This window comes from Zerene cesonia, chromosome 18 (assembly GCF_012273895.1).
Source record: "Zerene cesonia ecotype Mississippi chromosome 18, Zerene_cesonia_1.1, whole genome shotgun sequence".
NCBI classification, from domain to species: Eukaryota; Metazoa; Arthropoda; class Insecta; order Lepidoptera; family Pieridae; genus Zerene; species Zerene cesonia.
Window position 1 is genome coordinate 4,194,498 of NC_052119.1, and position 25,442 is coordinate 4,219,939.

The 25,442-nt window shown below is 31.4% G+C and overlaps 1 protein-coding gene and 1 non-coding gene across 7 annotated transcripts in view; both read right to left on the bottom strand.

The window, feature by feature from the left end:
* Positions 1–25,442, bottom strand: part of LOC119833825 (monocarboxylate transporter 10) — an 85,663-nt gene that overhangs the window by 25,959 nt on the left and 34,262 nt on the right. For 3 of the 6 annotated variants that reach the window (XM_038358018.1, XM_038358021.1, XM_038358020.1), the window contains exon 1: positions 2,484–2,661. The exons of 1 other annotated variant lie outside the window; for it this stretch is intronic. The gene's annotated coding sequence lies outside the window, so the exon portion shown is untranslated. Of the gene's footprint in view, positions 1–2,479; positions 2,662–25,442 lie in introns of those variants that run through there. 2 more of the 6 variants (XM_038358017.1, XM_038358019.1) reach the window with 1 other exon arrangement.
* On the bottom strand, positions 16,567–16,638 carry Trnag-ucc. Its single transcript has one exon. It is a non-coding gene; the product is annotated as a tRNA-Gly (tRNA).

Consider the following 25,442-nt stretch of genomic DNA (forward strand, 5'->3'; position numbering starts at 1 on the left):
TGGTTAACTTTTCCACTAACATCCAAGAACATTTACGAAGTTAAAGTATTTCTTGGATTGCTCCGCTTTCATGGTCTCGCTTTCTTGAATTTTTATTATTGCAGTAGGTACAAGTATTGCCTACTGTATAAAATTAGATTACCTTTTTTAAATTGTGGAATATATTACCGTGTCCTCATGATAGCTAGTAAAAACGGAATTATTACAACGTAAATTGATTTAGTAAGTCTTATGACCATATATATGACCATATATTAAATAGTATAACTAACATAAAGTTAAAAATACTGGAGGGTATAAGGTGGTAATTTTAAAAATGTACTGTTCATAGACACTTGTAAAAGTTTATATTTGTGTATTTTCTTTCAATCGGTTAACATACGTCGTCTATTCTAAGTTTGCTTAAATATGTAAAGCAGATGGCTTTAGGTGTTTTAACTCATTGTCTTTTTTTGCACAAAGCTGTTACGTCCTGGTGAACTGGCATCTTTAGAACTACAAGGCAGTCGAAAAATCTCGGAACACACATACGCTGTACTAGGTACTATGCTAAGCGAGGTAAACCGTGTGTCCTGTTCGCCTTCGTCTTTGACAATAACGGATCGCTAAAATGAGTTATAATCCGGTTTAGTTTAAGCAATATTTATGTACAAATATACACGTTACAAATATATTCGTTAATCATTTTTAATGTCCTTTTATATAGAAGTTAATTAGAAGTTCATGTAATGTTTTATGTATTTGTAATATTTATACTATTTTGGTGTCATGAGAAAAATCTCATGCAAGAAAGTTTTTATATCGGACTAAGGTAAAGTTCCATAAGGGAGCTATTATATAAATTGAGAGGAATATTATGCACTAGCTTTCCACTTTCGGGGATTAAAGGTTTAGTACCTGATCAAGGAGCAGTATAATACTTTTAATGACTTAAGAGGCATTTAAAACCTAGTCAACTGTTTAACCTTTGAACAAAAATTTTATTTAGAAACGTGTGTCTGTTTCTTGAAACCTATCCACTAGGCACTTTATTTTATTTTTACATAAAAACGGACAATCCGAACATAATAACAGAAATATAATTTATACATAACATTTAAAAAATATTTAATGTGCGTAAATGGTCTAGTAACTGTTTTATGAAGGTACTTTTTTAATATAATTTTTTTCTAATTTAATACATTTAATAACAGATTACGATTTTTTTTTAAAGTTACATAAAATTTTATTAAATTGATATTATCGTTAAGTAACAACAATCCTCCCATATCTAAGTGCTTTGTGTTTTTTCTCTATATGCATAATTTCATATCGGAAAGACATTTACGGTTTATTTCTTGTGTTTTCCTTAGATATCTAAATCGACTGCTATCAAAAACTATCTTTACGACAAAGGTGTATTTTTATTATTAGTACATACACACATTATTTTGATTTGAAATAGAACATATAACTCACAAAGTAACAGTGGTTAAGTTGAGGTTTTAATAGATTTTAAGAATCTTAATACATTTTTAGATACTCTATTTACGTGTAATATTGTCTCAAAGAAGTACAGTATTTGTTTATTTATCCATACTTATGAATGGAACAACTGTTATCTTAATTATTCCTTAATTGAACGGAAATAAAGTGGCCCAGATTGGATAATAAAAGTGCTAATAACGAGTAGTTATTGTATGTATCGCGATAAATTTTAGCATGGAAATATATAACTTGTTTTAGATATTTATGGGTTCGCCTTATAAGTCTGAAGTCAGTGTTTGAGGGAATTTATACAAGAAATATAGGCGTTACATTCACAATCAAGACAAGATTGTTCAACGTTTTATTAAGAGCATCACGTCTTGTACGGTTTTAAAAGGCCGCTTTCAATAATGTACCTATTTAGCGCAATATTTATTAAGTTTGTTTTTATATATTTATCTTGAATCATGATATATTTATATTCATTTTCCAAATTACTGCAAGTGAAATCAATAATTACATTATTGGTAATATCAATAGAGTAGAAGTGGGTGTAAAAAATTACAAATTTACTTTCAAGTCTCGTTTTCTCGTAGATTTTTAAATATTGTATATTATAACTAAGTACAATTTATAGGTTTGTGGTAAGTTATCGGAGACAAAATTTAGTACTAAATTTAGTACTTAATCGTTTTGTGTAGTATATATATATTAATGATTTTTAGAATGTTCTCAACTAATGGAAATTTTCTTGTATATCAGTTTCTGATTATGCTCTCTTGATATCCAAACTATAATAGGTTGGGCATGCTAGCTAATGAACTGTTCACGCAATATTGATTGATCCCAGAGCTTTTGGCCATGCCTCCAAAATTATTATGCAAGTGTATAAAATAAGTGAATGGTGAGCCTCTAGACGCAATAACACGTGCTCAATCGTGATTCTATCATAGAGGCACGAGTGATCAGTTTGAAAAACGACCGGACCCAAAGCCATATGTTGCCAACTTACACACCAACTGTATAGGGCACTTCACACTATAGCGACACTTATTTATTCAAGTGTGTATGAAGTAAAAGTTCGCGCGGGTTGCATAAAGTTTGCGAGTAACTTTCGTCGGCGTTTGATATCGTTCGAAACGTAGGCGACTGGCTCGCAGCTAGCGCGCGACCGTAGCGCCGTCGTGTGGAGCTTACACTGATTTTTTGTTGGAGGCATCGCCGCTGGCTTGCCGCCTGCTCCAGATTCGACGGCCGGTGTAAACGCGACTCAAGTCTATTATCCTCCCGCAAATGTCGTACCCACATTAACACATACCTCATAGCGTGCACTAAGCTCTTTCAACTAGTTGGATTACTTCACTTACCTGTTGTGCTACGTGTCCAATACAATTACGTACTAATGCCATTTCGTAATCGATACATTCGATATTGGCTCTTATTAGTTCCGACATCTTTTGAGGTCTTCTTATGGTCCTATTCTGTTTTGCCCAAACTTTCGTTGATTACCGTATGCTAATTTTGTTGATAAAACTGTTTCGCTTAGTGTTAAATGGTAATGAATTAGTGGCTATAATTATATATTCTACATTTCATCAAATGCCTTCAGTTATCTTGCTTATTACTTTATATATATACTTGTTTTTCAAATCGGGTTACATAATAAAAATGAGTATTGGTAGCTCATCTGAAAATACCTTTAAAATAAAAGACACCTTCACATTACGCGGTATGTAAAATAGAGCTAATATTGTACTTGATCAAAATATCACGTTATTGTTTGACCTATATAGATAAAAATATACAATTTAGGGGCTTTATGGTAACATAATATCATGTTGTTTGTTATCAGCGGTAGGTATATCTACGTAAACCTGTCATATTAGTTCCAATTAGGTTGTCGTTACGATTGTAAATAAAAACGCATTTATTTGGAATAATGTTCACGTCTTGTTTGTTAAATAATCTCAGATGAAAACACCTTTGTGCCGAGGTTAAATAAATCCCCTAGGAAATCAACGATCTCAAACAAATTTTTAGTGCAATATATCTTATGGTAATATATGAAACGAATGAAGAAATATCGAAAGTCACCATTAATCAGCCTGAGTTATAATTAAGTTGGCCGCCGTGCTAGGAAGTGATCTCCGTCAGCTCAAGATAAAGATGTTTTATGAAGTTGTGAAACCGAAGTCCCTTTAGAAGATTATATTGAATTTAAATAAATGTCGGTAGAAATGTACGAGACATGATGTCAAACAGCCGACCGATATCTGAGAAGATTAATTTCGTGGAGCATTTTGCAACTGTCTCGAGTGTCACTATAAATATTTTAGCTTTTACTTCATATAGCGAATACAAACATTGTACATGCCTACATGCGAGAGATCTGTACTTCGATCAAAATGTATTTGTGTGTACACAATTGAAACACTAAGAATGTTTAACCATAATGGAACGCACTTTGTAATGTCTGAAACGACAAAAAATATTAAAATTTACACAAAAGAATTTGTTATTTATATGGATCGCCGCAAGAGATAATAAGTGGAACGTGCTTCAATTGTCTTTCTTCTGTTAGGGGCAAAGCCTCTCGTTATATTGACATTTTATAAGCACAGTGTTTCGTATATATTTGAATTGATATTAAGAAAGGGAAAGAACAATTTCTTAGGTGGTATCAAGTATGTCAAAAAGTAATAAGAAACAAGCTGCGCTTTTCACTAGACGGTATTGCTTGCAATTAATATTGTTATTTGCTGGGTTTTAAAAAGCTTTCGAAACAATTCTGGTGTGTTATTGAATATTGGGTGATATGTGACAGCTGCGTTTGGCCTTATTGCCCAACGAATGAGTAGAAAAACGGTTGTTATTGAGAATAATTAAGCAATTTGTGTAAAATGTTGTTTAATTAAAATGCTGCTGTCCCCGTATTGTTGATTTATATCTGTAACTTATTTCAGTCAAGTCGAAAGGGTGCTTGCGTGTTTTGATGAATTGAATTGAATGTAATCCACATATAATTATAAGATTGATTACAAAAACAATTATAAAAAAACACTCTCCACTATTTTTAGAATTAATCTGCACTTTTTCAATGGTTCTTACTTCTTACCTGTTAATTATTTTTCTAAAATTGCACCAGGCTACTTTTGCAAATCCTTATTATAATGACATAATATTATATATAACAAATGTAATCGCACACATGAAATTTTAACTCAGTAATTTCAAGAAAGGATCTCTTACAGTTAGCTCTCTCATCACTTTCACCAGATTCCTTTCAAAGCTTATTTATAAAGATAATTTTTATCACGTTAAATTTGTTTGAATCGTGTTAAATTTGGACATTATATTCTTCACGAAGAGCACTTACCGCATTTTGACATTTTCATTCATACGTGATGCGTTTTTATTAAATTAGAGTGCCGAAATATAATTTTAAAAGCTTCAATTAATTATTCGCAAAGTTATAAGCGAAATGTCACGATTTTGAATTTATTTTGGGAAAATGCATTAAAAATATTTATAAAACTGATTTTGGTAGTTTTTATGCATGTTTATGTATATTATGTATCTTTATTATGTATATGGATAAGTGATTTAAAAAATAATGGAAGTAGATAGCTACAACATCAAAACTGTTACAACTTGAACAGTTAAGCGTTGTTTGAGGTGTCTTTGAAGTATCACAGATACTTCTGTTTTTGATTCAACTGATATTATTCATTTATCGAAGGAAAGTTAAATCCAATTCTAAACTTACTGTAGAAAATTTTTACCGAATGCTTGGCCAGTATCGTTCCATACTTTTAAATTGTTGAGACGGTTCAACAAAACAAGCCATTGGTTAATGCCGTACTTGTTAGATAAAATGTATAAATCGTCACTTCTTTCTTAAATTATAATGCTTTTTGATTAGCGGAAACCGCTTGAAATAATGTGGAATGCTGCAAAATATTTTACAGTAACTTTACAACGATAATATTGGAGTGTCGCCAAAAGCATTATCATTGCACTCATACATGTAGTTTCTATTTGTATTTAAATACAAATAATTCACATTTGGTACGGATAATAATTGCAATGGAACAATAATTGATACATTATTATGTTTTTATTTATATATTTTTTACATTCTCACTTATCCGCAGCAACCAATACAATGTTGATGATGATTTGACTGTGGTTAATTCATCATCATCATCATCATCAGCTCATACGTGTTCCCACTGCTGGGACACAGGCCTCCTATGGGGGTTCAGGCCATAATCTACCACGCTGGCCAAGTGCGGGTTGGCAGATGTCATATGTCGACATAACTTTTGATTATTGGACATCCCGGTTTCCTTTACGATTTTTTTCTTTACCGTTTTAAGCAGTGGTGCAGATGAATTGAAAAATCAGTTTATTTCCTGCATGCTCGCATGGTCTCGAACTTAACTCGACTTATCGATTTTGAAGTCCGATATCATTACCAGTGAGCCACCACTGCTATTTGTGGTTAATTAAAATATATAAATTATAATATATAGAAAATCGAACAATGGAAATTACATCTAATATTTAATCTAACGCCCAACAAGGAAGTAAAATAACTGAGCTAACCTTTCATTTGAAAATTTTAAGTCTTAGCGTTCGTTTCTTAGAAGAAAAAAAATTATTTTGATAGATGTCAAGGGAGTCGAATCTTAACTCGGCCGCTATTTTGAAAGAAGTGGTGCAATGGGTTTTCAAATAAGGTGAAGGCGGGAAAATAGTGGCGTCACAAAAATTGGGAATTAAGCTTCCACTAAACCATACAAAATAAGCCATAATATTATGCATCCCCCCTTAAACTTAAAAGCCACAATATAAATAAATTTCAGGAACAAGACTTAAAAAATATAGACAGTGAAACAGAATTCTCATTACGTCTATTCCAGCACAAAGTGGTCTCTGTAATTAAAGCTCGGCGGAAAAATTCTTATTTTTAGGTTGTTTAGAGATAAAGTGCGCTTAAGTTAAAATTGGATGTCGTATACAATTGAAAGGAAAATTAATTAAGTTTGTAAGCCACGTTAAATGGAATGATAATGCATTTTTAGAATGTATCGCTTGTACTTTGATCTCTATTGAAAAATTATGATAGTACACTATTTGAAGTTATTTTTCGTTTCTCAAAAGATAAATAATTTCGTAAATTACAAAAGCTATTTACAATGCAGATATAAATTAATTTTAATCTATAGGAAAGCAAGTAATATAAATCATATTAATGTAAGTACTTTATTCTAATAACTTACGACTCATGGGTTAAGGGAGGGAACAAATTTTCCTGCATTTCACCCCTCTCTTTTTTACTTTTTGAAACCTATAATGCATATTCTATAAAAGCGTTTGTCTATTTACGATAACTGAATAAACAATGTTTTCTGTATTATTTGATGTATCTATAAGACTTTATTAAATAGTTTAATGTTTTTTTCATTTGTTAAAAATAAAGGTCAATTATTACCCATCATAATTAGCCAGTGAAATCTTTAAATCCCCAATCTTATTAACAATCAAATAGGGAGACAGCGAAATTGGACTCGATTCTTAGTTATAATTCCACACACCAAATCCCTATTTAATTTTGGTTATTCCGTACATTCAGCAGTCTGCAAATCGTGATTTCTACGAATCCCTACAGTTTTCTTTCGAGTATTAGTCAGTTAGAATAGTCAGTGTGTTCTTCGTGGAGTGACAAATGAAATTGTACTCGCTATTGTTGTAGGACAATGTACCAAACGTTATGTGTTAATTAACTCATGCATAAACATGATGTTAGCGGTCTCATAGAGAACTTGAATCGCTCCGACTGAATTAGGTGCAGTCATTGGTATGGACTTTGAAAGCATTCATGTATTGAGTATTGATTTAGTGAGGTGACGAGTATATTTTAATTATGATTATATTTCGATTTCTTCTAGCATTATTTAATTTCGAATTCACAAATATTATCAAAGTGTATAGTTATTTATAACGTGTAACGCAATAATATATCTCGTAGACCCTGTAAGAAATATAAAAGTTAGGGGAAGCATAAGCATTATATAGGAGCGCTTCATTATCGTTATGTTTATTACGTATATGTAAACGTTTTTGTTTGAGATCTTGTTTATTTATTTATTTTATTTATAAATGGTACCTTACAGATAATTTTACAGTATCTGATTAATTATCACAATAAATACGCCAATAACAAGGCACACCAATAGCTGGTTAAATATAAGTGACAAATAATTTCTAAAAACGTTATTTTAAGTGTAGATTGTGAAATCAATTGTAGTATATAAGAAAACTTAACTCAACTAAATATATAAAACTTATTAGATTAGAAAACAAAATGTTTGAGTTTAACCGCGGTTAAAGTTATCTCTTATCTCTTTGCTGACCCTACAAATTAGTTTTCAACGCGAGCAAGATGGAAACACGCAATCAATCACAGCTGTCAACAAAATGAAGATGCGTTTTAAGATTATGCGTGGAAAACAAAGTCGCTGTCAATTTTCATTATTTACGAGAAATAAATTACGTGAGTTGGCGTATTTATTGGCAATTATAAGTTATTCCGTGTCTGCGGTGAATATGCTTTGTGTGGATTAAGAAATGCCTTAGTGAGAGTATAAATCGTAAGGAACATTTATTATTATTCCATTTTGTAGATGGAGTTGTGTATTGTATATTAAATTAGCTTTAGTCCGTTGCTTCGCTCTCGAATCGCTAAGCTACACGACTCTTGATCCATTTGAGGACACAAAAAATATAATAAAAATGGATTCGGCCGTTTAAGAGAAGTTTTTTTTTTTATGGCAGGACAAGCAAAGGAGCAGGAGGGCCACCTGATGTTAAGTGGTCACTACCGCCCATAAACACTTACAAAACTAGAGGTGTTACAAGTGCTTTGTAAATTACAAGTTCAGGCAGTTTGAACATCCTCAATATGAAATGGAAAGCATTTCAATAATAGCGAATAGAAGTATTTACGGCGCAAGAGTGATTCATAACAATAAAGTTATATTCGTCCTACGCGTATAATACGCAGCATGTGTTAGACATTCAGAATACCTTACGCAGTGCTTCTAGAAAATACGCGAAAGTTCACTTAAATTTTATTTTACTGACTTCGAAACGCTTAATGGCTGTCTATAACTGTAACTTTAGTTGACTTCAATAAGATATTAAAAGTTTGTCTGTGATCAGTATTTATTATGGGTATAAATGTATTAGAAAAGGTTATCCAAATTACTTTTCGGTTAAAATGAATAGTGATATTGGTTTTGCGGGAGAATTATTAAGTATTACTTGTAATTGTACTGAAATATACGTTATTATAAAATAATTCCTTTCAGCATGATACACAATGACATGGAGTTGTAAATTAAAAAAAGATAATTTGAAATATGCCAGCTATACTAACATTACATTGTACTAATCCTACAAATATTGAAAATGCGAAATTTTGTAAGGATGTGTGTGTGTGTTTGTTGCTCTTTCACGCAAAAACTGCGTAACCGATTGCAATGAAATTTGGTACGTAGGCAGCTGGACAACTGGAATAACATATTGGCAACTTTTTATCCCGATATTCCTACGGGATACGGACTTGCGCGGGTGAAACCGTGGGGCGCAGCTAGTCTCTTATATTTGTAATCGGACATCCTTTTTTGTCATACATTATTAGATATCGTATGATATAAGGATATTTTATATGTTTAACAATTTTTTTTCAGTATATTGTAACCAAAACACTTTTCTTCATTATTTTTTATGGTATGTAATTATAAGGTCATTATTTATTGCTTCAGAATTTGAAATATAAATTTATGCAAATTTCAATATCTATCATACACCTATAGCAGAATGAAATTTCCTAACAATTTAAACCGAAGAAGTAATTTAATCTCAGAGTTGAACAATTAGGTTTAATTGAATTACGTCAAGTTTCAATTTAAATATTTCTAACTTAGAAATCTTGTATTGTTAATAGCAATTTTATTTTACACCGCGGAGACCGAGTGTTATGTATTAGTGTGACAATAATTCAATATTGTGTTACTTTGAACTCTTCGAAGATGTCTCGTTTATGAGTATATTTTTTGTATCAAAATGTTTATTATATAGTTAGATCATGGAATAATATTTGCGCCTATTTTATTTTAAGACATTCGATGAGCATGTGTTTCTCATAGTCTACGTGTTTTTGATAGGTGTCTTATCTTGAAACCGGACTTTGTTTATGACATACGTAAAAATTTGTTTTTGAAAAGAATGGTGCTTTTTGATGTATTATAGAATAATACAAAAATGTTAACAAGGTTTTCTGATATTCAAATGAGTTAGTTTAAGGGCAAAAAGTTTTATTTTATACAATTTTAAATGAATGGATTTATGTCCTGTGAGCTTGCCAACTTGTTTTGTCTATATTGTCTTTATCAGACGAGTATAAAATTTGATGAAGGTTCTTATGTACGTATGAAAAATTTAACTTTCTGGGAATAACATGAAATGCGTTGACGTGATTTGCAACATGGCGACTAGACTATTTAGTTTAATAATTAGCAATAAATTTTTGTACGTACCCATGACCTTAGATGTATGAAAAATCGGTTTATGGATAAAATCAATAAAACAGTGTTTTGGTATTTTATTTTTATGTTATTTTTTATTTATTACTTGTATGTGATATGAGGACTATTTCTACGCGTAAAATTTAAAATTATGTGTTTACAGCGCAGTGATGCAACTATAGTGTTATTTGTCACAATAGAATAAAATAACTTAAAAAAATATGTGTCCGTCTTTTTTCTATGGCACCTGGGAAGCCTGATATTTGTAACATTATAATTAATACATCGCATTGGTGTATTAAGCCCAATAACATATATTCAAATGCAACCTTAAACTCTGTAGCATAAAGAATAAACAATTTAAATTGTCTTGAAAATTGTCTCTGTGAAAACTGTTTAAAGTACTAAGAATGACTGCGATTAATATCAGTACAAACCAACAGAACGTCGTAGAGTCCCCGGATGCAATTTTTAATAGAATAGGAAGCATTAGTTGCAAGCATTCTCTGGCAATGGCGGAAATAAGAGGGCAACTTTTTAAGCTTTCTATTTAATTAAATGTTACATAATTATTACCCATACACAATGTTGTATGTACTAATGTTGTTTTTAACTCAAACTCTTAACTTTTTTATTCATGTAAAATTTTACAAGTATTTATGAAGAGTCATTCTTTAAAACTTCCATTGACTCGGAATGTTGGTAGGAGCACCGAGAAGAATTATCAAGGAATCAGTAGTAATTTTTTTTAAGGATATTACAAATATAGATAGTTATAGTTATAGATAGTTCATAGTCCAGTTTTTATCTGAGTACCACGGCTCGGTTCTAGACAGTATAAAATCGAGCATTGCTTAAAGAACTCTGGAATCAAACGCGGAAGCAAAAATTAATTTTCTTTTAATTTATTAATTCATAGTCTCTTGGTAATCTGAAATTATTGTGAACATTATGAACCTTCATAAGCACATTATGAAGCTTAGTTACATAATAGGTAAGATTCAATTTAATTAAAAAATGTTGTTATTAAACACCCCCTGATTCAGGCAGAGTTCATAATTGATTCGAATATAAATTAACTGCAGCATTATACCTCTTATGATTTACTGTTTCATTGAACCCAATTATTGTATGAGTTTCCTTGTTCTTCATAGATGGATACCCTGAACGCTTTAACCCTTATCTAGGGGTCAATTTATATTCTTACTCTGCATTATACTAACCTAAGATACCTTTAGATGCATTTCCATGAAAAATAGTTGTTGTTAATGTTACGCCATTACTATTTTATGAGGGTTGAAAGTTATTTCATACATGTACATTACTTGTTAGATCAAGCAATCGACATTTGCGTAGTGAATTATAGTAGGTAGTGTACGTAGGTAGTGTACGTCGAATAGAGCTGGAATAATAAATTATCATTATCAGTATTGCTTTGTTTACAAACAATGTTTCTGTAACATAGTGAGTCCATATTTAAGGGAGCCTCAGAGACGATACATTCTATGATTCTATATAGAGAATGTTACATGCATCGTCCATAAGTCACGCGGAGAATCGTCGACGCATATGGCGAACAAATTAATCTTATTGCGGAATACGCGTGCCCGATCAAGAATGCAATTGGCAGAGCAGTTTAAGATATTTTTAAAGTATAAAAAAGTAGGTAGGTGGGTATTTATTTGCTATTATTTAAATATTATCCTAAATTTTAGCCATGCATTTATTAAATCTGTTTGACAGTTCATTATTAACGTACTTGTCTATGCACAAAACAGTTTGTTTTATAAGAACGTATTTATGAGCACACTATATCTTATCCTGAATTAGATCACACATTGCAATAAAAACTGTTTGTTAGGAGAAAATAGACTCAGTTGTAAGAGACAATTGACATATACTGCTTGTAAGAGTAGAGGATATAGTCACGTAATTTAACAACAATTGAATAAGGATAACTATTAAGGATAACTATATAAGATAAGGATAACTCTACGCACTATAATTAGTTTAAATTATACATTAATTATTATTTTTAGCAAAGAACTAAACTCCCATCAAATTGTTAGATATAGTTCTAATTAAAATGGGGGCACATGACAAGCAGCTTTCAAATAAAACAAGAATCAGTAAAATTGGTTCACCCAGCAAAATATATATTAGGTAGAAATAAACAAATACGGTCGACTTAATAACCTTCTCCTTTATGTTTGTTAAGAAAGTATACATTTTGAAACTAAATTTCCCAAAACAAGTGATGTGTACAAAATAGGTCAACGGAGATACAATACACATGTATGACTAGTGAATTAAATTTATTGCTGTTATCTATCCGCAATTGACAAACTTCAGTCCTTGGAGTATTCACGCACTACGTACTATCGGGTCGTCATAAATTGTTTGTTATTGCCTTAAGTAGTATTTTATGACGGTATTACCCTGGTTAAGGGCATTCATTTGATATATTGTATGTCGTCAATCGTACACAATGCGACGTGTCAACAATGGTAAAGCGTTAAGGTGTGAAGCGTGTCAAAAATGATTGCGATCAAAAAATTAAGAGAACGTGAATTATTCGTGCCTCAGAGATTGTTTAAATCAACTTAAGGGGAATAAGCGTGGCAGGGTCTTATTTGTTAACATTTATTTATGTGAAGGTTTAATAACTTAATAATACGTAAATTTTCTTCGAGTTGGTTGTAGCTTATTGACCAATTTAAATAACTCTGACTGACTGATATAGTGATCTATCAACGCATAGCCCAAACCGCTGGATGAATAGGCATTTTCTAAGAAAGTGTTTTGATAAATTCTACTCCCAAGGGGATAAAATAGGGAAAAAGAGGGAAAATAATAGGGATCATGAAAATTTATTAAGATTTCGCGGGCGAATCTGCGGGCAACAGCTAGTACGTTTATATAGCTAAAAAAATATCTACATAGTTAATGTTATAAAGATATCACGACTCAAGATTTATTTAGAACTGTGTTAATACAGAGGTTACGACCTCTTTGACATGTGGCTGTTAATAGTTGCGAATACAACAAGCACTTAGATTACCCTTATCTTTTAACTGATTTACTGATATTGCTGAAGGCATACACTACTTTTCCATTAACCCAGAATACGTTGATAGGTCTGTCTTCCGGTTTAAACAAAGTAAGCAACGTGAGCGTGGTGTTACATAAACTTATCCCTTGCAAATTGGAAATGTTTTTGGGCAGATATATAAAATTTTCTCTTCCACATATGAAAAATATAATCATTGGTTATAAGTTATACATATTTAACACTAGCTTTATGCTCGCGGCTTCGCCCGCTCAGTCAAGAAAATAAAATTCTTCCTCGAGTTAGAATCTATTGCTGTACATAATGACATCCAAATTGTTTTAGCAGTGAACGCGTGAGAAAGAGAGAGACAGACGAGAGTTATTTTCGCCTTTATAATGTTATGAGGGATTACGAAATAATTCGCTTTTCGCTATCAATTAAAATTTTATTTGTTGATTACATTATATTCCATTTTTCTTTTTTTATATAAAGGCTTTTCAGTCAGGTAATTATACAGGGGTAATGTAATTAATAGTCTCAACGCATATCAAACAGTTTAATCTGACTTTCAATGTGGTAATTTAACGCGTCGTTTAAAATTGTCTTATTCCTAATACTTACGCTTTCAGTTTCGAAAGTGTTATTGGATGTCTTCATTGAGACAAAATGTCCCTAAAATGTCGTAAAATTTGCTATTCCAGACGTGTTGAATCAGCGACAATATTCACAATTTAGTACAAATTAGATAGCGACTCGTAATGAGTACCACTGTTTACCATATAAAGCCTTTACATGTAGCTCTATCCATCTTTATATGTGATTTATGTCAAGGATCGGTTATGATTTATAAATGAATAAAAATCAACTGAGAGATTTATTGTTTTCTTTTTGGTTTATTTTACTCATATGTCCATATTTGTTGAAGATAATACATTTAATGGTGACGGATCGCGTGATTCTGTCAAGGATATACATGTTTGTTTTACACCCGGCGATATTTATTTACACATAAATACATGTACCTTTAGTTGTTACATACTAGTGTTCCTTTCGCTTCAAATAATCGTTTAATCTACGTTCCAAATGTTTCATATGTAACGGTTAAACGTTCTTGTCGATACGGGCCATTGAAAAATTTAAAATTAACTAATTACTTCAAAGGCAGAATCGACATTTTTTGCTTCGTAGCCGTTCGTTTATTCGAAAGGTAAAGGAGCGAGCTTGAAGTTAATTTATACGACATTTGAGTGATGGAGATTTTGACATGCGTTTTAAATCATTCAGTAGCCGAACCCATTAAGACTTTATCTCATATTATCTCAAATATTCGAACACACCTTAAAGCTTTTAATATTACGGTTTATTCACCGTTCCGCCTTGATGTTTTCTGAATATTGATAAAGATTTTATGCACTTATTCTACTTCACCATTGGGATGTGTAAAGACACGCAAGGAACGCAAAACAAATGCGGTTTTCATGTTTTCATCATGAGGGGTCGTGGAAATTTGCATTTAGATTTTACGATTATATATCTACTATTTAATACTCATTTAATGTAGTAAAATTTTTAAAGCTCTCCTTCGGCTGAAAGTGTACTCTGAATAAAACGGAATTGTTTGCCTTAAGGTGCCCCTCATCTAAAATTATGCTTTTATCCCTAGAATTATCAATTCTGCTACACAAACGAGCTTTCCTTTGGAATTTTGTCATATCATCATATATATTATGGAATTTTATGATATCATCAAACGTGCTTTAGTTCGTCACATAATTGGTTAATGTATTATGCCGTAAGAACACAGAAATGTGTGGGCCTATAGGCAATTTATACTAATAATACTAGATACTAATAACGTTAGTTTAGGGACTATCTAAAAACAGCACAGTGTGTGCATAAATAAAGCGTAGTTTTTAGTTATAATTATTATAAGTATCATTTTTCAAGGTCACTCCTGACTGAAGTCCGCCCACATGTGACATTTCAGGAGCACGAGGACCGTTTTGGTGTTTCCGTGGTACGTATTAAACTCAGTATTGATGGTGGGTGGATGGTATGGTTGTATAGAAATTATCTTCAAGACTGTTCATAACAAAAAAAGAACGTAATGCTTTACAAATCCAAGAGTGGTAGTGGTTGTGATACTATTAATCAGTCACCATAAAAAATGCTGAGAATCTTTCTCGTCGAAAGTAATATTAGCGCATTCATTATCATTTAACTTATTACAAAACTTATCTTATTTAAAGTTTGCGTGTGAAATCAAGGGTCGATAGCAGGAAACAGCTGCAATCTAAAGATTTTACACCTCACTGCCCTCTTTAAGTTTGCGTTTTATGTGCTGCAAAAAGTTAATCTTTAAAACCCGTTCCATGCTCAATAAAATGGGACTTAAACTAATACAACCACTTAACGTGACATTTGGTGTAAGCATTTATAATAATCGTCAATAAAATACGATATTTACTGCCATAATATGTCCAAATATCGGAAATGGTGTATAGTAAATAAACATAGTTAAACAGAGTAAAGGAAACTTATATATGAAATTATTATATTGTCACTGATGCTCGATAAGTGTACAAAGTTTGAAATAAATTATTTGTCTGCTTACAGTAGGTCAAAATCGAGTCTAAGGATAGTCGGTCACATACAAGCATCAACAACAACAGATAATAAAAGCGTGTCAAAATCCGATTTGTTTTTCTATACTAATATTATAATAAAAAGGATTTTTTTGTGTGTTTGCATTACATGTTCTCTAAAACTACCGGACTGACTAGTTCACTAACTTGACAGAAACATTATTCCTGAGTGGCATAGGCTATATTTATTTTTGTTTTCATATAATTATATCAATCATACAAACGCCGTTTCGTTAAACTATCGAAATGAAACATTTTTCCAGTTAATAAGTCCAGTTAAATAATAAGTCACGTTTGTTTTTGGCTGCATTCGTCTGTATAGGAATTTGTTGAAAGTATTCTGTAAAGGCTAATTACAGGCGCGTATAAAAGCAATTAAACATCGTGAGGAATTAAGTAATTAAGACGCAACACAATCTTTTTATAAATGTTACTTAGTAGTTTTTAAAACTGTTGCAATTGTAATTTTTAGAAGAAACCTTATAAGATATCTTTTTCCTTACCCTTCCCAGTCTTTTATCAGTAGTTTATTCCTCCCATCAATCCTTTCTTAATCCCTTCCCAATTTAGAGTCGACAATCCATTTGTATAGGCGTAAGGTCTGCAATCCTTATGTCTCTCCAAATGTTCATGTGCGGTGGTAGCCCTTACCATCAGGCGACCCATTGCGTCTCTGACATAAAAAAAAAACATAAAAAACCGTTTGTTTATTTGGAACAATATAAAAAGTCTTGCCAAAAAAAATGTTTATAATTAAGCAATTGCGTATCAAATGTACTTTACAAAAGTATAATGTACAAAAAAAATATGCGTTGGCCGGGAATCGAACCCGGATCAACTGCTTGGAAGGCAACTATGCTGACCATTACACCACCAACGCAGTTGAAGCATTAACTATTTCATCCATTCACATACTCGATGTTTTTTTGTTCACGTGCCTAGTAACATTGTCGCCGTCAGTTGTTTCATGATATTTACTCAAGTGTACCTTACAACAACTATGAAATGGTAATTATAATATGAAATGGTAATTAACAAAGGTACCTAAATGGCTAAGGTAAGTATAATATAACGAATACAATTTAAAAAATAAATTATCCACATCACTAATATTATTTTTAGAAACATATACAGTAATATATTCTATATTAATTACCTTCATATCACGGCTGTTCGTTCAGGTATGATGGCGATTTACCTATATAATTGCCTAATTTTGAAACGCAAACGACATAAATATATACAAAGAGCCTTGTCCGGGAAAAAATAAAAATCAAGTTAAATATCTCAAAGCAAAACAAACGAGCTCAATTTTCAATTTGTTACTGAGGTAAGATAATTGGTTTTTGTGACAAAATTCATGTTATTATCTCCCGCGAATGTTTTAATTGGCGGCGTTAATGTAGCTCAGATAATCATCGTACATATATTTTTATAAGGAATCTCTGGAACTTATGTGTACGGTTAATTACTATATTGAGTTTGAGATTTGAGACTTTATAAACTTACAATATTACTTTTTAGTTGTAGGCTTTGTAACGATTCCTAATAAATAGAAATACATGAAATTATTAAGTAGATGGGTCACACGATCTTCAGTGTTCTTCAGTCAGATACAAAAGCACGCTGTTAAAGTTATCTGAGAGATATAATATTTAATGTTCAATTTATACACAATTTAAGAATGTTATTAAATAACTTTCAATAAGGATAAACCCAACGCGGATCTTCTCAAAGAATGTGGAAACCTTACACGTACAAGCGTGACCCAATTTGCGAAAACCGTGAGCGAATCCCACTTACATAAATACGCAATCAACTGTATTGTTAACGTTAAACACAATCATGTTTACTCATAAACTGTGTGTTTTATGTCATAATCATGATGCATGAGGAGATTTCAATCACCGAAAAGTGATTTATGTACTCGCTAAAGAAGTTAATTTGATGTGTGAATTATGCAAGAATCCTGTCGGCGAAGTCATTTTTAAACATCGAAAACTTCCCGCTCAACATTAAAAAACCATTGCAATAGTTTTTTGGGTCGCGAATTATCTTCATATGGGAATTTTAATTTGACGAAATAAAAGTCGATCGTTAGCCGTATTTGGATACAAGAAGCTGGTGTACGCTTTCCAAAAACGATGTTTATTTATCATTTTATATCTAGATGTCTCACCGCCGTATGAAATTATAAATTCCTGTTATATGTACTGTTCCAATTAAAAGTAATTGTACATGGTCATACCATACGAATGTGTAAAGTTACAATAAGACATAAAAAAAGAGAGTTTATAATATTCACATCTAATAAGTAGGAACTATACTTACAAATGTACTTGAACTTATCTTTTATATTTATTATAATACTAGCTGCGCCCCGCGGTTAGTATTATAATGATTTTATATAATACAATTTTTTCAGTTTCGTCCGCGTAAGTCCGTGTCCCGTAAGAATATCGGGATAAAAAGTTGCCTATATGTTATTCCAGCTGTCCAGCTGTCTACGTACCAAATTTCATTGCAATCGGTTCAGTAGTTTCGGCGTGAAAGAATGACAAACACACACACAGCCTTACAAACTTTCGCACTTATAATATTAGTAGGATAGGATTATAATTATAGTAGGATAGGATAGGATGAATTGCTCCAAAAAATTAAAAAAGGGCTGGCAAATCTACTACACCTTTCCAAGTGACAGTATGGTAAATGATCTTCAAACTCGTGAGAACCTGGATTTGACAAACAAAAAGAAGAATAATAATTTATGAAGCTAAAAGTGTAAGTTACTCGACTGGTCAGAGGATTTTTTGTAGGTACATAATATTCAGAATTATGGGACATCGTACAAAGCAATTTATTTACTGATAGAACGTTAAAGTTTAACAGATATAAACCAATATACCGGTATTTTTTTATTTATTCATTAAGGCTGATTAGTAATTGTACAACGATACATTAACATTAGATAATACAAAAAATAATATATGTGCCATAATGTACAACCAATAAAAAATGAGCACAGCATGCACAATAGAAATTATTTCATTAAAAAAAATAATAATTAATTTAATATGATCCATTAATATATGAGGTATATCAATATGAGGGTACCGGTATGTTACATATACAAAACTTTTAATTTATTATCACAATACAACAAAAAATAGTTATGAGTATGACCACAATTTACCTAAAACTCATAACTTAGATGTTATCGTTGATTTTCAAATGTTTTATCATTCTGGTATTATCTTCGTTTAATTGTATAGCAATGCGTTTAAAATTTAAATTGCATGTAATACATTCCTTTAAATCTGATATTTGTGGGTTATTAATGACGTGACTACACGGTAAGGATAAACTTAAATATGATATGCTGCAAATATTGTAAAATGATAAATCATTAGGCCCATACATGGTATAAAAAACAAGTAGCTTGTATGAGAAATGATGCTTTAAGAGAGCCCTATAGTGGTTGTGGCATCTCACATGTAACCGGATAATAATTTTACAGAATTGTATATTTATCGATCAATATGAAGCCAATTATAAGAATATTTATGTTTTACATGAGAGATCATTATATTCTGGTTATATTGACATTAATTATTTCTGTTTCTTTGCATATTTGAGATACGATCTTTATGTAATTTTAATTAATATTATTGCTTTGTGCAACGATTTACTCATAAGTATTACTGTGAGTGATATATAAAGTAAAGAATAAATCGGTGCCCGTATCATTTTACTCAACATTCCCAGTTTATTCCTTTATTCCCCTCGCCAGTCCTTTCCGTATCCTTTAACTCTAATTAATATTATAATAGTTTAAAAAAACTAAAAAACACGCTTTTATCATATTTTGCAAATTGAGAAATGGAATAATTTTATCAAATTAGTGTATTGTCATCGGTCCTCAATAAATCTACAAAGTTTGAACGAAATCTGGCCGTTTGAAGTGGGTCAAAATCGCGCCTAAAGAAGTCGGTTACAAACAAACATACAGGTGAAGCTAATAAAAAGCGTGTAAAAAGCGGGCAACGCATTTGGAGTGGTCCTACCTCTGCAAGTGTTCATAGGCAGTTGTGGTCGAACTATCAGCTCAGTTGCCCGTTTACATAAAAAAATAAATAAAATGATAAGTAAATATTGGATTAAAGCCTCGCATTCGTCGTAAACATTTGATTTACAACAATGTTAAATCAACATGTTGCGGAGTTGTTTTCATAATGGCAGCTGGCAATTTTGCGTGCTGCAAAACTAAGAATTATATTAAAGAAATATAAGATTAAATTTTGTGACAATGTTTAAAAAAAATCTCGAAACAATCTCGCTTATCATCATCACTGTTGATCATTGTTGCTCAGAGCTGCAAAATATGTCTAAGCTAATATCTAATATAAGGCTAGTGGACTAAACTACAAAGATCTATTACTATTAGTTAGAAATTTATAATGACAATATTTATTTCACTAAATATTTATTTCAAATAATAAGAGAATAGAAGAATAGAGAGAAAATATATGTAAGCATATTATATATATTAATTCCACTAAGACTTAATTTTCTTTTCTCTTAAACTGGTACAGGTAAATAAAATAAAAGACTGATGCATGCTATGACCATCTGCAAGGATTCATCAAATTTAAAGCCATGAAAGTCTTCCTAGGCTTCCTTATGGATTATTTATTTTCGATCCCAGTAAACAAGACTAGTAAGATCCGATGTCATCATGTATTTATGAATTGGCTTACATAATAAAGCAAAAACAAAAAGGTCGATGAACTATTTCCTCGTGAAATGGTAGGTAAATAAACGGATTGGCAAAAACATGAATAGCTTACGTGAAATCGGATATGGGAAAATGTTGAACCAGCCTAAATAAAGCTGACGATTTTGTGAGATTTTATAGCACTGTTATATAGAAATATAACATATAACTGGAACTTTCTAGGCTATTACATCTGAGGAAAACAATATGGACATAAATAATTTTCATGTAGCCAGCTGTCAATTAAAAAAGTTACTGATGATGTGAAATAACTGACTTTAATGATTAGATTGAAATATTTTATTATTATATACTATAATATATGTACAGTATTAATATTATACTGCGATCAAAGTCTATGGAGTATAGACAATGTTTAGCTTATTGTTATTTATGCTGAAATGAAGTTTGCTAAAATTTAGTGTATTACGAACTACTTGCTATACTATTGAGTATTTTATTATCAAATAATGTAACTACACTTTTATAAAGATATTTATTATGAAAACAAGAAACCCGAATTTTAACTTTTTGATCTTATTGTAATGGTATTTTTACGATCGTTCCTTTGATATCCATATTGTTGAGACAGTAAAAAAAACTGCCAGTCAACATTTTACAAATTTACATAGTCTGTATAACTACACCAATTCTGATGATTGCCAACATATATCATAATTCGTCCGGCAATTTTGGCTATAAGGCTCACCAAAGAAATGGACATACATAGACAAACAAACATATACCCACGCTCGAAAAACATTACACTCCTTCTGTCGCAGTCGGGTAAAACTTTGATTGTTTGTTGTTTGCATTGACCGATAAAAAAATAATTTCACTGTTGAGAAGCTACACTATCCCCGGCTGACAAAGACTACTTAAAAAAATGAATTTAAGTAGGGATATTTAAATTATGGAATTATGGATAGGGATTTAGGAAATAATGTAAATCAAGATCAACCAATATAATATAATACAATACTAAGTGTTCAAAATTAACTAAAATATTCTTCAGATTTGACAAAAACTATTGAAGATAGAGTAAATTATGAATTACGACTTTGCAAAGACATTACTATGTACAAAAAATATCGCGAGAACATGCACGTTTTATCGCGTTTGCACAAGGGTCAATAATAACCAAAACTTATTTATAATTTTCTTTATGTGGAAACCTAACACAAAGTTTTTATGTGTATGTATTAACATCCGTGCCTTTCGGGTCGCGCCGCTAGAATATCATATCCATAGGTACATATTAGATACAATTACTTTGAGTATGAGGAAAGAATATGTTAAATGAAATGTACCTTATAAATATTAAGGAATTGAATTGAAAATTACGGTTCTGTAGGTAAACTTACATAAACATTATACATGAGCCTTAGGAACTAGTGTAGTATTATAGTGTCTGTGCTTTCGGTATAGATATAACTAACTAAGTAATTTCTGCATAAAACAGCTTCATCCTTATACAAAAGAAAATGACTAAGTCTCACCTGTGATGTTAATTATAGAAATGTATAAACTTATTCTTTAGATGTCTGCTAAAGATTGAGCGTACGTTTTATTTTATTTAGTTACGTTGTAGACGAGGTAATTTTTTATCACAGTACAAGGTCAATAAAATAATGAAATAAATTATAAAAAATTAACCAATTAGAAGGTACCTATACTCTATATTCTTTTATTTTTTTTACATCACAATCGGCAATGGAGCTGGTGGGACGCCTGATGGTAAACGCTACCACCGCCCATGAACATTTGAAGAGGCATAATGTCCATTGCAGACCTTACGCCTTTACAAATGGACTGCCGACCTTAAATTAGGAAGGGGTTAAGAAAGGATTAGCGAGAAAAATAGTAAGAATACATTCCCAAATCCTTTCTCGTCTCGTTCCCGGTGAATCCGGATTCATCCAAGGTGCCATTTCCCTAAATTATTATTTGAGAGCGATATAGAATATAAAAGTAAATATATCCATAATAATGTTCTAGAATAAATACAGTTTAAACCGAAGTAAATAAGATTTAGCATCTAAATTTGGTTTAGAGCCATATTGGAACTGTGTTTGCGTAGTAAACGTCCCAGATCCAGTAAAAGCAAATACTTCTACAATTAATTTTCTCTAACAAAAGAGCTAAAAGTTGAGCTTTAAACGTAAGATTTGCAATTTATAGTAAAAAATGATGTGATGTCAGACAGGTAATTGAGATATATTTAATCAAATTTTTATCGTCAAATTGGTATTAAAAATATGCTTTTGGGTAGTTTAATCGTTTCATTTGATTTATATTTGCTCGAAAAGCAGCCCAATAGTTTCTTCCTTAGGTATATCTATCTGACTGCCAAATAATATCCAAAGATTATAGGCATTAAAAGTGACTAAATATATTTTTTTTTTATATCAATTCTCTATTGTACAAACACATCCATATCAAAATTAAATTTATGATGTCTTCATTCTATGTTCGTAAGAATAATAAAATGTTGCGTGTAGGTTATCGACTTACAGATAAATACAGATTGTAAAATTGCTACTTTATTGAAGTAAGTTTTGTTAAATACCCGTCGTACAATAAAAAACACACGCAAAGCAAGTAAAGCCGGATTCATACTGAATGACATGTCGTATCGCAAATTCCATAAAACAATACACAGATGATAAACGAGTGCTCTATGGCTCTTGCCAAAATGCAAAAAAGAAAAATCGCGCATGATTTCATAGATATTATTGACAACTGATGAATTATGACAACACAAGTATTTAGTATGAACCTGCCTTAATTTTTTATTCTCAACTACCATAAAACAAGTTCTTAATTTATCAATTAAGGACATTTCAAGATGTTACACGCAAACCTATTTTTCGTACTATATATTTTCTTTAATCCTGCAATTTAGTAACAAGTAATAATGTAGAGAATAATCTAGACTGTCGCGTCGGAGAGATTAGTAAAACGCATTATTCTTTGTAAAAAACGAGCATGGCTCGCTCCAGAACTCGATTTCTTTGACTGGACGGACAAGAACTGTAGGTACTTTTGCTTCTTTGCATATTTTGGGAAAAAGTTAAAGACAATCTTAACCAATAAGAATTTTTTATACTAAAGAACAGAGATGTTTCAAACTTTCTGCTTATTATTTTAATAATGAAATTTGTGTTTTGATATTAAATATTTACGAACTACATGATGATTCAACAAAATCTACCCATCCGAGCGTAGATATATATATTTTTCAAATGATTTGTGTATGTTGGACAAGGAAAAGGGGGATTTCTTCCCCCTTTGTGATATTCATACAAACTCATAGAAAATCGACGATTTATAATAACTCAAAGATTTATTAGTTATTTGGTATAGTATTATGTTATCTGTGGTTATGCTTATTGGATTAAGTTTAACCTTTTGTTTGTATGGACATTTTGTTAACTTTGTGTTCCATAAAATATACGGATTTCTTAAGGGTGTTCAAATTATAAGTGTTATAAGGTTAGTTCTTTGAATTATAATGCATTATTTGAATGAACTATAAGTTTCTGTAAAGTTCAGTAACACGTTGATTAATGGTCACAGTTTTTGCGTCAATTTTGGAACAATGGCCAGCTAATTCAATATACAGACATTCCTTATGGAGATGTTAACAATTAAATAATTCCATGATATCATTATAAATTCATTGAGTGGTTTGTATATTTTAAGTTAGAAGCAATCGTATAAAATTTGATTCTTCGAAATTTTCCATCGTTCAATTTTTAGCTCAGAATACAAAATCTCGCTGAAGAAAAATATTGTAGTCAGCAGTCGTTCAGCGACAGATACATGATTCAGACATAATGGCGAAAAGAAAATGCCCATTTGACGGCGTGCGTTAAAGTGGCACCAACAAATTATGCTAAAAGAAGCTCACACACCCAAACGGCTCGTTATCGCTGACGATACAAAAACTTGCAAAGAAAAGTGAAAGAAAATGTATTAAAAACGCGAGGGCGGTCGTCGCCCTACGAGTGTCGCCTCGCTTATTTGATAAATAACAGTCCAAATAATAAATCAGAGTATTTGTACCTCGAACGTTTCGACTCGAATTGAAATTTATCTATGCTCGAGTGACCAAGTGCGGGTTGTGATCGTCCCGACTCAGGAAGCTTAAACGTTGCCTTTTGTCGCTTGTTTATAGTTATAGTTTCCGTATTTGCGAGCTAAGATGGAACCGTGGAAGGTTTTTATATCTCTAAAGTTCAGTGGGACGGGGTTAGATGAGGTTAACGCTGTTTCACTGAACATAAAAGCGGAGCTGTGTCTCAATTGGACTCGACACTGGCGTTCCCTTTATATTCTTCAAAACTTAAAATTGAAGTCGGTTTCATTTTTGATCTAGATCCCGTAATTGTTTGTAGGATTTAAATAATAAATAATATTGAATAATGTGTCTAAATTTATAAAGAAATTTATTTTGGTACCCCATGTTTTACCCTCTGCACGTTTAATTTGCGAGATAAATAAGGAAACGCTCCAGCTATCATTTGTATATGAGAATTTATCAAAATGCAGGATTTATCAGCATGAAGAATAATATACTAATACATAGTTACTTTCTCATCAATAATATGTTACTGCGGTATTTTTAATAGTTTGTTTTGTATATAAGATATATACCAAAGAATTGTAGTAATAGCACAGAATAATAAGTTGGTAATAGGTAGGTATTATACATATAAGTACCTACTGCAGTCTTTGGGTGTGCGATTAAAGAGTAATTCCAATGGGAATATAATATTACGCTGCATGAAACTAAATCTCCTTTGAGAAAGCAACAGTTAAATTATTATAAATAATGATTTTTTGTAAGGGAGAATACAGCTTTATTTGGTAATCACGCTAATTAATTAATTGTAAATTAAAGTTAA